Here is a 12,027-nt window from a genome sequence, read left to right on the forward strand (position 1 = left end):
GTTCCTTGCTACCAAAATCTTGGACAAAAAAATCAGCAGTCTGTCCAGTAACGTCTGGTGACTTATCAGCTAAAAGAAACCTAATTGCACTATCAGAATTGGCCCTATGCAGTAAAGGCTGAATCAGAAGTAGTCGGAGATGTGAGTAAAGGGAGCAGCATAGCAGAATATGTTCTAAAGTATTGGGTTCTCCGAGTGGACAATTGCAAATTCCGTAACATTTCGGGATGCCTCTATACCTACCTGAGACCCAAGATGAGGGGAAAACATTAAAACTGGCTAGCATAAGGGCTCTGCGTTGCAGCGGGATCACCAAATTAGAAAAGTATTGTGCCATACTGTTTGGTACATATCTGAGGCCAAGAGAAAGGGGGGAACAAGTGCCCCCGGCACCATCACATCAGCGTGCAGACATGGACGTCAACGAATAAACACTTATGCGCATGCGCAAGTGAGGAATTTTTTAATTAAAAAAACCTCTCTCGCACTGGTGAGTGTCTGGAGGGCAGTCCGTGGGGTGAACACTGGGTGTCTGATCATGTCACTGCAGAATAAATTAACCCAGGTAATATTTGAGGCATGTCAACAGCACTATAATCATGCTGTTTGACCACCACCACTGACTCCTCTCCCCCTGTGTTTTTTTTTAATTACTCCTTTTCCCCTACACTTGGGCTTCTGAGTGTGTGTGTGGTTGGCTCCCACAGTGGCCGCCATTTTGTGGCTGCTCCCACCACCCTCTGTCAGAATTCCAAAGGGGCCCACAGGCTCAAAAAGGTTGGAGAGCCCTGGGTTAGAATATCAGACGAGTTCAGAGAGATCTAGACTAAATCCTCCTGCACCTAGGATGATCATTAGGTGACTTTGGGCCAGTCAGTGTTTTGTCCGTGGTAGAGAGCTTCCTCGGTATGCAGAAAATCCCAGGTTCCATCCCCTGCTTCTCCAGTTAAGGATCAGGTAACAGGTAATGCAAAAGCCCGCCACCTGAAAACCTGGACAGCGGCTGCCAGTCTGAGTAGACCACACTAACTTTGACGGACCAAGGATTTGATTCAGTAGAAGGAAGCTTCCTGTGTTCAATATTGTAATGGTCAGTGTATTGGGCTAAAAATTATTTATTCATTTATTTCATTTGGTTTATACCCTGCCCTCCCCGTCAAGGTGGGCTCAGTTTGGTGTAGTGGTTAAGTGTGCGGACTCTAATCTGGGAGAACCGGGTTTGATTCCCCACTCCTCCACTTGCACCTGCTGATGTGACCTTGGGTCAGTTACAAGCTCTTTCACAGCTGTTCCTGAAAAAGCAATTTGTGTCAGAGTTCTCTCAGCCCCACCCACCTCACAGGGGGTCTGTTGCGGGGAAGGGAAGGGAAAGGAGTTTATAAGCCGCTCTGAGAGTCCAAGTGAAGGGCAGGGTATAAATCCAATCTGTTCTTCTTCTTCTCTTCTTCAGGGCAGCTTACATAAAATTTCATATAACCAGGGGTAATTTCCTGCAGGAGCACACAGGAGTGGAGCTCCAGCAGTAAAGAGCCCAGGGGGTGGGCACATGCAACGTCCCACCCCCTGCTCCCAGCAGCCCTCAGTCAGAGCAAGAAGCAGCCAGCTAAGCTGCAGAGCCTCCGCCCCCGGCCCAAAACAGTCCAGTGGCACCTTTAAGACCAAGTTTTATTCAGGTACAAACTCAACCTCCTTTGCGAGGACAGATCTGCACGTTCCCCCCCCACCAATAGCTAGCAATCCAAAACAGTCCAGTGGAGCCTGAGTGGTGGGTGTTGCCTTCTGATAAACTTCCGGTGATGTCAGGGGGTGTGACATATGCAAATAAGTCATGCTAATGAGTTACGCTAATGAGCTCCTGCACCTCTTTTTCTACGAAATGACCCCTGCATATAACTACAATTATAAAACCATCATAGGCAATCATAACGTAAAATAACAAAAGATTCAATTAAAATACTCCTGAAGGCTGGAACATGATCTAATAAAAGCGAGAGCAGAAGATTACATCTGAAATACTACTTAACTTGACCCTCTGTCAGACTCCTGCAGCACTCAGTTCCCAACAACTTTCTTGCAAAGAAGTAAAGTCTATTGAAACATTGAAGTATGCAGATTGTCTTTCCACATCTCGTGTTAGAACTGGCAAGAAGCGCACCAAGCAAGCAGAGCCAATCACGGAACAGGTAAAAGCCCACCAAAGCTTAACGGGTCCAGTTTCCCAGGAGAAAGCTGGTGCTAGACACCAAGGCCACACACTCATTTTACAGAGATAAAGCAAAACTGAAGGCACAGAGAAAAGGAACCTAAAATTCCAGAGCCCCCCCCCCCACTCTCCATGGCAGCTAGAGGCCTAGCTGACAAGCATATTCATTGTGGTATTCACGCCAGCTTGATTTACTCAACTTATTGTATGGCAGGCACAGGCTGAAATGGAAGGCAGTGAAACCAGGGCACGGGGACACTGGGACACCTTGGTTCACAGGGAACTAGAGAGACCTTGGTTCAAGTCTATTAAGTTCACTGGATGGCCTTAAGCCTGTTATTCTCCCTTTGCCTACCTAACAGGGTTCTTGTGAAGATCAAACAAGGTAGAAGAAGAAGAAGAGATTGGATTTATACCCTGCCCTTCACTACCCAAGGGAGTCTCAGAGCAGCTTACAAACTCTTTTCCCTTCCCCTCCCCACAACAGACACCCTGTGAGGTAAAAGAAGAAGAAGAAGAGATTGGATTTATACCCTGCCCTTCACTACCCAAGGGAGTCTCAGAGCAGCTTACAAACTCTTTTCCCTCCCCCTCCCCACAACAGACACCCTGTGAGGTAAAAGAAGAAGAAGAAATGATTGGATTTATACCCCGCCCTTCACTACCCAAGGGAGTCTCAGAGCAGCTTACAAACTCCTTTCCCTTCCCCTCCCCACAGCAGACACCCTGTGAGGTAGGTGGGGCTGATAGAGTTCTTGACAGAAACGGCTCTTTTTCAAGAACAGCTGTGCCAGAACTATGGCTTGCCCAAGGTCATCCAGCAGGTGCAAGTGGAGGAGTGGGGAATCAAACTCGGTTCTCCCAGTTTAGAGTCCGTGCATTTAACCACTACACCAAACTTGACTTCCCTGGAGGAAAGACTGGATAAAAACATCTCAGTTTTTAAATCATAAATCCAAAATGTCTTTAATCGCTTTATTATTGCATTCAGCATACAAAATGAAGGAGGGCGATTAAGGTTTATTGTTACGTAGACTGTTTGGGGCTGGCTGTGTTTTATAAGTTTTTCTTCGGTGATTTATGTACTGTATTGGCTGGTTCTTTTGACGTGTTTGAATATGTTGTTATGCTGTTTTATTCTTATTAAAAAATTTTTTTTTAAAAAGTTCGGATTTAACCAACGCTTGGGAGCCAATCATTCAGAAACATCTACCCATGAAAAATAATGAATAAACTTTTTGACCAAAAAAAAGGTAACTACCTTTATTTGCAATTGATCTGATCCCTTCAAACAGGTTCTGTTTTTTAGGGAACTGGAAATGTGACAGAATAAGTGCTTTGATCAAGGTCATGGCTGCTACACGGCAGGAAGTCGAATGAAACCACCTACATCTAGCGTTCCACAGTTTACATCTTCTAATCCTCACCCCCGTTCAGGTTGCTTCATATCCTCTTTCTGTCTGGAGAGGCCAGTGACCTACATACTGTTATTTTCCTTCCTAATATCCTCAGGGTTTTTTTGCATAATTATTTTCATCTCATTCCAGGTCTCACAAACCAAACGTTGACCTGCATTTTTAACAAAACCCACCAACGGTAGTCAGGATCTCAGACACTTTTATAATGTTCCCCCTATACATAGGTTTACCAAGAGTCCCCGCCCAAGACCTCTTAGTAAGATGTATGTCTATGAGAGATAACACTTCCTTGTGGTGTTTTGGTAGGGGAGTTTCCTCTCCGGTATTCATCTGACACCAAAGTGGAGTGGAGTTTTGGACACTGGCAAGAACATTTGATAACTTTTTAGCATATGGGGATTTTCCCTTCCTTCAATTTCAAGGTAGGTTTGCCAGCTGTCTGCTTGTGTCAAAGAACCTCCCGCCCCCACACATTCTTGGGCAGTTGAGTAGTGGGAGAAAATGGGGGGGATGATGATGTGAGCATGGCAATTTAATTTCTGGTCACACTTCTGCGTTGCTCTAGGATAGGGTTGCCAAATCGACTTACCTCTGCCGGCGGGGGACTTTGTGCTGGCTCCCAGCAGCATGCACGTCTAAGGGAAGTGACGTCATGACGCCGGGGATGCTGGGGGCGGGGCACAGCCATTTGAGGGAAAAACATAGAATTTCCCCCTCAAATGGCTGTGCCCTGCCCCCAGTGTGCCCGGTGTCGTGCACACGGGGGTGAGGGTTCCCCCGGGGGGCGATTCCGTGGGGGCGGAAATCGGACCTCCAAAGCGGGGGGAAATCCGCCCCCCCAGGGGATTTGGCAGCCCTACTCTAGGAATTTTTCCACTCTCTGTGGTGATCATTATAGAGATTGGGGGCAATTCCTATATTTTCACTGACATAGTGATGTCACTTCCAGGTAATAACCCGGAAGTGACATCAACACATCCACAATGTTCCTGCTCCCTATCCCAAAAAACTCCTGGGGGTTTACAGGGCAGGAATTAGGACCAGAACAGCATATATTTCCGCCTTTCCCCACATGTTCCCCCAAGGGCACTACGGTCGGGGAATCAAAACCTCCTGGATATCCCAGGCCTCAGAAACATCAAATCTGCTGTCACCAGCGCCAGGGCATTTTCGGTGGTGGCTCCTACCTGGTGGAATGAGCTCCCAGAGGAGATCCAGGCCCTGGGGGACCTGGTGCAGTTCTGCAGAGCCTGTAAAACGGAGCTTTCGAGTAGGAGCTGCCACCACCATTATTCCACCACCGCCCCTCATCTCCGCACCTTGACCATCGGTGGAGTGGGTATTATTGGGGGCGTGAGACGTTCCTTGGCAGATGACAGTGCAGTTGGGACGCACATTGTTGGTTGTTGTTCTGGTATAAAAACTCCAGAACCCCATCTTGAAATCTACAGTTAAGAAATCTGGAGCACCGATATTTTTTAGTGTATTATGCATATTGTATTTTATATTGTTTTATATTGTTCATTGTTTTAACCAGGCATTTATGCCCCTTGTGAGCCGCCCTGAGCCTTCGGGGAGGGCGGGATATAAATGTAAAGATAAATAAATAAATAAAAATAAATATATATAACAATACTTGTGGAAGAAGCTGTACTGCTGGAGAACACTCATAAATAAAGCTCTGTATCCATTAGCTACTGATCTAATTTCCAAAAGCTGGAACACCTCTGACGATGATCAGCCATTGTCATATCAAAAGAGGTGGTTCCGAAATCTCCTGCCTGCTACACTCTTGGTTGGAGAGTACCAGTTGTGGTTCCTTGCATGCTGTCATGGCATCTCGGCTGAAACTAGGCCAGTTATTCAGTAAGGGACATTCAGACATCCCCAATCAGACAGGCCTTTATGTCGCTTCATACCTGTGAGCTGATATGAACTCTGACCCCAAGACTCTTTGATTCCCACTTTCAGCCAGGTCCCATAAATCTGTTCCTGTATGGATGAGAAAGATATGATGGCATTACCAAGGGAGCTGAATGAGTGGTTCGTGGACTAAGAACAAAATTCATGCATCTTAATCCGAAGAACAGCCCAGTCTGGTTTGGCCAGCAGTGTTTGGAATGTGGAATGTTAACCACAGATCAATTATCCTCAATCCATTAATGCTCCAAATAACTGAGAGGCTTCTTTGCAATTAACTGTTAAGCAAAAGTCATTGTAAAGAGAAGTAAACAGTGCAGGGCCAGAATTGCATTACTCTTAATGGGTATTAGCATAAAAATGGAAACAAGTCATTAGTGAAACAGGATGTACCCGTTAGAAGCTCGGCTGGGGTGGTTATGTGTTAGCCACATATCTGGTGGATGTTTCCATGGATTGCACATCACTTCTGGTGAACAATGGAAGTGACAAGACAATGATGTGAGACTCTACTTTTGCCCAAATCCTTGAGTCTATCAACTGCATACCAGTGACATGACATTACTTATGGGTATTCCCTGGAAGTGATTTCGTGCTGTCAGTGTGGCACCATTTTCTTTTAAATCCTTCTGCCAGCTCTCAGTGGGCTAGTGGGCAATAGGGACCAGGAGGTCTTCAGCTACTCCCTACCCTTTGGCTACAGTGATGCTCAGCCTAGTCTTGACTGGTAATGGCAATAATTGGCCATTGATATAGGGCAGATAAAAGCCAATGAATCCTTTTCACAGAGCCCATAATTAACGTATGGTATGAGGCAATGGTATGTGGCTTCAATGGCTTTAAAGGGATGCTTGAAAGACTGATGGCAGAGGAGACACCTATGAACCATGACTGGTGGAACTTCTCAGAGGTATTCGTGTAAGTTCCTGCTGCTGGGAGACAACAACAGGGGGCTTTGATGTACCACTTATGGGATTTCCAGACCCACTGGGCCAGCCGCTGTGAGGATTTATAGCAGATGGGGGGTTTCAGTCTCTGCTGAGGGTCTTGTATGCTTGCATTAGGACTGTATTGCAAGTTGTGGAATAAATAAGACTGAGAGAATATTGACACTGGATGAGTAATTTTAGAGTTCCGATATCTATATCTATCTATCTATCTATCTATCTATCTATCTATCTATCATCTATCATCTATCTATCTATCTATCTATCTATCTCTATCATCACCATCAGTATGCTTTGCTAGGCTCTGCCATGGAAGTTCTAGATTCCATACTAGACACACCTTTGAACTGGTAAAGTCTGCCCCATTTGTATCTGTACCATCCTACAATGTCATGGCTTCTGAATTCTGAAGTTAGCTGTAGACTCAAACAATATTTCAAAACCAGATACAAGGTAGAACTGTTTCCGAAAGAGGCAGTCTCCTAATTACTTGGGGGAAATTAGCTTAATGAAGACAAAGCAAGAGTGGGTAACTGGGATTCTCCACCTATGTATACAGGGATCTTTCCCTTAGAGAATTCTCAAAATAAACCAGTCAGATGTTCAACGGGAAAGGGTTTTATTGAAATAGAAATAAAGGGCAAAGCATGCACATACTAACATATGGAAAGCACACACGGTAGCTAAGAGGGAAATCAGGGAGGAGAGGGGAGAAAACAGTTTCAGGGAGGTGATAGTTTCCAGTCTTGAAGAATGAGGTCTGTGGAGGCAGCAGTGAAACAACCAGTGTTTCATGGAAAAGAGAAGTCCCCTACACAAGTGGGAGTGTGAGATATGACACCGAGAACACACATAATCTGCGATGGAGCAGTGTGAAGGAATGCCTTGGCTGGGAGGGTGGGATAAAAATCTAGCAAATAAATAAATTGGGAAATGCCCCCTGGGGAAGTCTGATGTGCTTTCCACAAAAACAATGACTTGGTGGGTTTTTCAGAGATGAACAATGATTTTGGAAAGCCTTGATGAGTCTACTTGAGGCAAACTATAGATGCTGAAGGTTCTTGATGACCCTATGAGTACTGGATGGGAAACCTACCAGGTTTTGTGAATAATTTTAATGTTGCATAATTAGGGTAAATCAGTGCCAAGAAGGGAGGATGGGTGTGGATGAGGTTAATCCCAGGTGAGGAGATCTATCTTGGGAGACCCATTGTCCCGAACAATGTGTCTCTTTAGGGTAGGGAGGAGGTCATTAGCGGGTCAGCCAATCTTTCCCACACTATTCTAAATTATGTCCCGGCTGGCATCCATTTTGTGTCTTTTTAGGTCAGGCAGTGCATTGCAGGTTATAATATCTGATCTATCTATCTATCTATCTGTCTGTCTGTCTGTCTGTCTGTCTGTCTATTATTTATTTATTTATCAAACTTATACCCCACCCTCCCCCGTAGGGCTCAGGGCGGCTAACAGGCAAAAATTGCAACAATAAAACATAGTTCTCAAAGTTAAAAACAGTAAACATTTAAAACTAATCTTAATACAAGTTAATTTAAATTCAAATCCAAATTTAAACTTAATTTAAATTTAAAGTGCTCGTTGCTCTTCACATCCGAAAAACTCCACAAGATGACGGTCCAGTCCTGAGGTTCCCCCAAAGTCATTTGATGGTTCCGACATTCAATCAAATAAGTAAGATGTTTAAAATGTTCAAAAAAAGTTCCAGTGTTTCCGATGTTTCCTTCCTTCCCAGGGCCTCTTCCACCCCCCATGATGGCCATATAACGAGGGGGGCGGGAGGTGGCGGCCCCTACTTGAAGGCCTGGTGGAAGAGCTCTGTCTTGCAGGCCCTGCGGAACTGCATCAGGTCCCGCAGGGCCCGGATCTCCTGCGGGAGCTCATTCCACCAGGTAGGGGCCGCCACCGAGAAGGCCCTGGTCCTGGTAGCGACCAACTTTGCATCTCTGGGGCCCGGTACAGTTAGTAAGTTTTGGGCCCCAGACCGTCTGTCTGTCTGTCTGTCTATGGTGTTTATGGGTTTCCTGTCTATAAACTGCCCCTCAGGAAGAGGAGGGGGTCTGACCGCTAACAGAACAGCAGTTTCCAAAAGTACCAAGGAAATGCAGGAATCCTTAAAATGATCCAATAAGGTAGGCCAAAATATTTGTTTTTGAAGTCACAGATGGAAAGATGAGGCTGAGAGAATGGTTTGCCCAAGGCCACCTAATCTGAATTTGTGGTTGAGATGAGATTCAGAACTGGCAGTCTCAGATCACAGATCATAGCTACTTAGGTATACCAAATATGGGATAAATGAGGTGGTAATAGACCCATTATGATGAAAAGGTGTTGATCTATAGCCAAGAAAATGGAGCAAAAGAGCTGACCATAGGGCCAGTCTTTCTCTGTGCCTATCTTTCTCCACAGGGTTGCTATGAGGAAAGCGCAGAGCTGAAGTGAACTTCTCCCAGGAAGGGTGGGATAAAAATGTGGTAGATTTGATGACTGTGTATACTGAATATGAATATGTGAGAATGCTAGCTCAGGAAATGAACAAATGAACAGAGGGGGATAAGGATGTTCCAGCTTTGGCTCAATCTTAACGGAATTTGTATTAGCATTTCAGGGTGAGCCAAGAATTAAAGGGATGTTATTCTGGAAATTCTTCATTGTCCCCTTCCTAACAATGATCTGTCACATAACGTCTGAGTCATCCACCCAGTGATCCAGGTGTCGCTGTGTCACTTCTTCTCAAACTGATTTATAGCCACCTGTTTCCTGGGGCATCTCCCTTGAGTTTCTGGCTTATCTCCAGTCGCATCAGACTCACCTAGGCTGGGTGCTCCATCAAAGAGATCAGTTACCCAACAGATCCTCAGCCCTACCTGAGTCTGCTTTGGAGTAGGATCTTAGTGTTTGTTGTGTTGATTCGGTTTTCCCTCTTCTGTCTTCCTTAGTTTCAAGCTTTTTGGTTATAAATATATATGAAGATGTTCCCCTATGACACTGCGTCTTGAGAGGAAGGAAGGAAGGAAGGAAGTCATGAACCAAAAGTCCTGGGACCCTGTCATCCACACACATTGTTTATTTGTTGACAGAATGCATGTGCCACCTCTTCCAAGATGCAGATGAATCTGCCCTGTATTGAATCGGACCGTTGGTTTGGGTTGCCAGATCCAGGTTGGGAAACTCCTGGAGATTTTTGCATGGAGCCTGGGGAGGACAGGACCTCCGTGGGGTACAATGCCACCGAGTTCATCCTCCAAAGCATCCATTTTCTCCAGGGGAACTGGTCTCTGTTGTCTGGAGATAGACTGTAATTCTTGGGGATCCCAGGTCCCACCTGGAGGCTGATATCCCTACCATTGGTCCATCAGGGCCAGTATAAAAAAAAAAGGTTGAGAGCACAAAGAAACAGGGGGGGGGAATATTATGATGCAATATATCAATGGACAAATTCAGTTATGTGCACAAAACATAATAGGAGGAAGAGGAGGAGGAGGAAGAGGAGGAGGAGGAGATTGGATTTATACTCTGCCCTTCACTACCCGAAGGAGTCTCATAGAATAGAATCATAGAGTTGGAAGGGGTCATACAGACCATCTAGTTTAGGGGTGTCGAACTCATTTGTTATGAGGGCTGGATCTGACATAAATGAGACCTTGTGGGGCCGGGCCATGTGTGTCATAAAATGTAATGCCAGGTAGCGGAGATATAAACTTTATAAAGGACAAAAGCACAAGGGTTTTTTAAATGTAAAAACATGCTTAAAATGTTAGCACTCTTGTAATATGTTGTTTATTCAACAGTGTCTGATAGCTGACACCTCTTGCTCTGAATAACTGCATCAAAATGCCTGTGCTGTTTCAATCTTGAGTATGCTGTTCAGGTGTGTATCTGTAAGCTGCAAACCTATAATGATGCAGCAGAAGACAGCCAGTTCCACTGCAAGCCTGATAGAAGCCCTCTGGGGGCCTCATCCAGCCCCCGTGCCGCATGTTTGACACCCCTGATCTAGTCCAACCCTCTGACCAAATGCAGGACCAGCTTAAAGCATCTCTGGCAAATATTCATCCAGCCTCTTCTTTTTTTTTTAATAAGTTTATTTTCACATTTTTCCCAAAACAATTTTTTTTTAATACATAGTATCCTTTGGAGATTCCTTACACATTTGTTTCCATCCATCTATCTAGTTTTTTCCATCTTTTTTTAAATAGACTTTCATCTTTTGCCAACAATATCATATTCAAGTTATACATTTCTTTATTTTCCATAATTTTTGTAATTAACGCTTCTCTACTTGGTATTAGTTCTGATTTCCAACATTTCGCTAAAAGAATTCTGGAGCTAGTAAGAATATATGATATCACACATATATCATTATATTTAATCCCATCTGGTAATATGTTAAGTAGAAATATTTCTGGGTCAAGTTTTAAGTCTATTTCTACTATTTCTTCTATTAATTTTTGTATTACTTTCCAAAATTTTGCTAACTTCTCACATCTCCACCAAATGTGGAAGTAGGTACCAATATTTTTCTTGCATCTCCAGCAGTTTCCCGAAGTGTTTTTATAACATTTTGCTACTTTATCTGGAGACCAATGCCATCTATATAGCATTTTAAATATGTTTTCTTTATATGAAGTAGCCTTTAGTAGTTTTATTGACCTCCACATTTTGACCCATTTTTCCATATCTATATCATGGCCCAGATGTTTCATCCACATTTTTCATACACGGTTTTATACTTTCCTCCTTCATATCTTCCTTTAAAAGGAAATTGTACAGTCTTTGTATTAATTTATCTGACGTCGAATGCCAGATTTTATCTGATTCTGATGTTGTTGTTTCGAAACCTTTTATTTTATCTTTACCAAATCTTCTTGAAATCTGCCAGTGAAAGGGAGCTCACCACCTCCCTAGGCAACTGATTCTCAGAGCAGTTTACGATCCCTTTCCCATCCCATCCCCAGGACAGACCCTGTGAGGTAGGTGGGGCTGAGAGAGCTCTCTATAAAACTGCCCTTGAGAGAACAACTCTGATAGAACTTATGACTGACCCAAGGTCACACCAGCAGCTGCATGTGTTGGGATGGGTAATCCAACCCGGTTCTCCCAAATTAGAGTCCATGCACCTAACCACTACACCAAAGTGGCTCTCAATTTAATATATAAATAAATCCAAAAAACAAGAAACAATTGTGGCCATTAAATAAAATAGCACACACTGCCAAATAACTGTAAAACAGACTGCCAAACACATTTCCACACAAAGCCTTCATCAGTGGCTTATGGTTGTGATTAGCATAATCCTATCTAACTCGTTCCATAAGAGACACAACAAGAACCAGCATGAGAATCAAATTAATTTCTTGGAGTAAATTAAATAAAGTTTATATAAAGTCAGTCTTCAAATATTTCCACATCTGGGTATTTCTGCCCCATATAACAACCTCAATATATGTGTGTGTCCTGCTGTGCTAATATCAAATAGCGTCAAAGTCAGTGGGCGGTTCTGCATTGGCTTTTCCCTTTGTTT

Source organism: Gekko japonicus, unplaced genomic scaffold, assembly GCF_001447785.1.
Source record: "Gekko japonicus isolate JY-2015 unplaced genomic scaffold, Gekko_japonicus_V1.1 scaffold1184, whole genome shotgun sequence".
In the NCBI taxonomy this organism is placed as follows: Eukaryota; Metazoa; Chordata; class Lepidosauria; order Squamata; family Gekkonidae; genus Gekko; species Gekko japonicus.